Source organism: Elephantulus edwardii, unplaced genomic scaffold (assembly GCF_000299155.1).
Source record: "Elephantulus edwardii isolate Elephantulus edwardi_28Jun2011 unplaced genomic scaffold, EleEdw1.0 scaffold00094, whole genome shotgun sequence".
Taxonomy (NCBI): domain Eukaryota; kingdom Metazoa; phylum Chordata; class Mammalia; order Macroscelidea; family Macroscelididae; genus Elephantulus; species Elephantulus edwardii.
This window is the reverse complement of record NW_006399844.1, coordinates 8,735,769-8,739,245: the sequence shown is the minus strand read 5'-3', so window position 1 is coordinate 8,739,245 and position 3,477 is coordinate 8,735,769.

Here is a 3,477-nt window from a genome sequence, read left to right as displayed (position 1 = left end):
ACGGGGCACCGGCCCCGGGGACGCCGCCGCCGCAGGGACGCGCGCCCGCAGCCTCGGCTCCTCGCAGCCGCATAGCCCGGCCCTCAGCCCCAGCGGCCGGCGAGGGATGTGGGGATGCGAGGGAGAGAGGAGGGGGACCCGAGTACCCAGGGCAGAGCTTGTTGTAGCCTGGCCCCGAGGCATTATGGGGCTTGTAGTCCGCCACGTGGAGTTGGGGATGGCAGATGATCAGAGTCCTGCACTGTCTCCCTGATTCTAAGAAAGGGGAGGGGAGGAACCAGGCCTAGCGGAAACACTCTCCTGACTTCAGATGAGATTATGCAGGCGCACCCCTTTCTCGCTTTATTTTGCCCTTTGCTAGGGGTTACTGGCGTTATGGACGCTTGAGCATTTTGGGAAGGAGGTGGGGCGGGGCAGCGGGTGGCCTTCAGAATTGAGGGACTATGAGGATGAATTCGGATTACCAGAAGAATGGCTGATGTGAGATCTCTTCAGAAAGGTGTGGAGCTTCTATACCAAGGGTCATGGGGCAGCCAGGGGTCTAGCAAGTGATAGATTTTTTAGGCGTCGTCCCTACCTTCTCGAAATATTACACCCTATGTTCCACACTTGATGTTGGAAAGAGAATGTCCATTCAAGGTGAGCAGAACAGCTAATCCCCACCAACCAACTAGGACTACAGTGGAGTTGGGCAAAGGAAGCAGCAGGTGGCAGCTTCCAGCCTCCCCCCCCCCCACCCTTCAAGGACTCCTCAGAAGAGAAAATGACTGATTCCAGGGCTGTCTCCCCCTTTGGCCCAGGGCAGAGAGGCCCTTCGAGAGCAGGCCCAGCAGAAGGTGAGTGTGGAACTGGCCTCTGGGGCTGCACAATAAAGGCTGGAAGGAGATGGAGGCTTGCTCCACTTCTGGGTGGAGGAGTAATGCCAGAAAGACTTGAGCTCAAATTCAGAATCCTTACTAATTCTGTGCAAATTGCTTCATTTTCTTGCGTTTCCGTAGTCACTCATCTCTAAAATAAGGATCTGAATACTCCCTCCTTGGGTGGGATAAGGATAGTAACGACCTCGAAACGACGCCTCTCCCCACCAATGAGACCGACTATGGCAGGTGGCAGGACCAGGCACGATGCCTTTTTGAGCCCACCTTAGAACAAGGCAGAAATAAGGGATTCCACATTCCCCCTTCCAAGCACAACAATCTAAGATGTGTTTGTGTGGGAGGTGCCAACAAATGCTTGCAAACTCTTTGCGTCTCTTTGAGGTTTTTGTGCGGTCTCTTTTCCCTCCTCCACACTGTCGCGCCAGACCCCAATGAAGGAAGGGATGAGAGAGGCGACCAGTGCCTGGCCAGTTTCTCCAGCCTGGGAGGAGCCAATTGGCGTCTCTGCCCATCTATACCACGAGGGGTCAGCAGAGTGTCGTAGGTGTAGAGTTAGGAAGGGAGGCAGGCCGCGGAGGAGGGGCGGCTAAGAGTGGCTGAAAGGATTCCTGTACATTTCCTGATTAAACTGTTTTAAAACCTTGTGTCTGACTTCCTTTTAGCTCTCCTGTTTCCGGTGGTGGCGACTTCTCCAGAAAGAAATCTAGAAACCCTTCTATTCCCAGCCCTAAGTCCATAAAGTAGGCTGTTTGAGAGGCTGGGGCCCATACAGAACAAACTTCGGGGAGTGGACGGGTGCTTTGACCACTGCCAAGGGATGCTTCCTGCCCCACCTAGAGATGGGGCAGGAAACTAAGTGAATCATTCTTTTTTAAAGTGCAAAGCTCTGGAGCCAAAGGAAGATGTCCGCCTGAGGCAGGAGGTGGGGGCTGACCCCTGGGCAGCTGATTCCTCTTGCTAGGCAGCCGCGGATGCTAAACTGAGGTCGCTTTCCCTCCGGCCTGCGTGCTCTGCCTGCCACGTGCTCGAAACGCGCCCACACAGCGGAGAAACAAAGACAGCCAAGCGGCCTGGCTGCCAGGAGCCGCCTCAACATTTAATTAATGAAATTTCTTAGCTGGGGGTTGATCGGGGGTGAACTGGTGTGGCTGGCAGTGGGCTGCGCTCCGGATCCCGGAGGCCAGGCAGCTCTTCCCATCTCCTGAGCTGGGGCCATTCAACCTGTATGCCCCTCTACACAGATACAGCATAGGGCGGCAGGTGGTGCCCCCTCCCCGAACACCGCAGCCCTCTTGCAAACAACCCCAGCAGCTGAGCGCCTGGCTGTAGGGGGAGGTAAGCCTGCTGAGGGGTGTGTGTGTGTGTGTGTATGTTAGTGTTGGGTTTTTTTTTTAAGGTGCGATTATAAATATACCCGTGGATCACAATTTCAAACAAACTTGTCAATCCAGGCTGCAGCAAAAGGCGATGGAGGCAGCTTTGCGTGTATTTCGGGTATTGTGACTCATAAGCATTACTTGTCTCCCCCAGGGAAGCAGCTTGCCCACCCACCAGTCACTGCTGCTCTGGCACCACTGTGATAAGTTGACCGATTTGGTCACCCTTGCCCAAAGGGTGTTACATTCCCTCCTGTAATAAAGCAGAATTCCTAGCCAAAGCTCTCCTTTAACCATGTTACCATTATCCTGCTCCCAGATTTGGGGTGGTTTTTTTGTTGTGGTGTGTTTTGGGTTGTTTTTTTTTTTCTTCTTCCTGGTTTAGTTGAGTACCCCAACCCTCTCCCGACAAGCAGAGGGCCTTGGCCTTTTGCCCAGGTGGGGCTAGGGGCAGGGTGCACGCGAGGCACACGTGTATAGGAAGCATGCTCAGTGTAGGATGGCGCCCACGTGCGATCTTGCCTCTGCTGGCTGTATCCCTCCACCCTGGCCTTCCATGACGCCTCGTTAGGTCCAGGAAAAACCAGGATCACAAAAACCGGTCCCTGAATACTGTATGCACACATGCTAGACACACCACCACTGGTAAGGGTTTGTATGACCTGTGATTTGTATGACAAATGGATGGTACTGCACACAGGTACACTGGTCACCTCTTCATAGGCCTCTTTCCTTTCTTGATGGAAGCCAGGAGGGAAGAATGTAAGTATTTTTAGCCCGGAGGCAGGGATATACACTGATGACCACTCCTGCACTTGGGCGTCCATATTGGGGTTGGGAGAATGAAGCAGTGTAGTATGCATGACTGTGACACCCTCCACACACATTCTGATACACAGGTGTGGGCACATGAGGGCCCAGCACAATGCACACCGGATTTTAACCTGAGAGGGGCGAGCCAGCCTTCTCTGTCCACTAACCAACCCAGTTCACCGTCTTAAGTCACCTTCCGCCCCAAAGTGGAAGGCATGGGGCTGCGAGGGTGTGACTCATACGGCCTCGAAGCCTGGGTGGGCGCCGGGTTTGCGGTGACGCTGCGGGAGCGCGGCCCCTTTAAGTACCCCCGCCCGCTCCGCCCGCGCTCCCGGCTTCCTTTCTCCGGGAGGCGCGGCCGGCAGGGCCGGGCAGCGGGGCGGGGGTGCGGGCTGCCCCTCCCCCGGTGG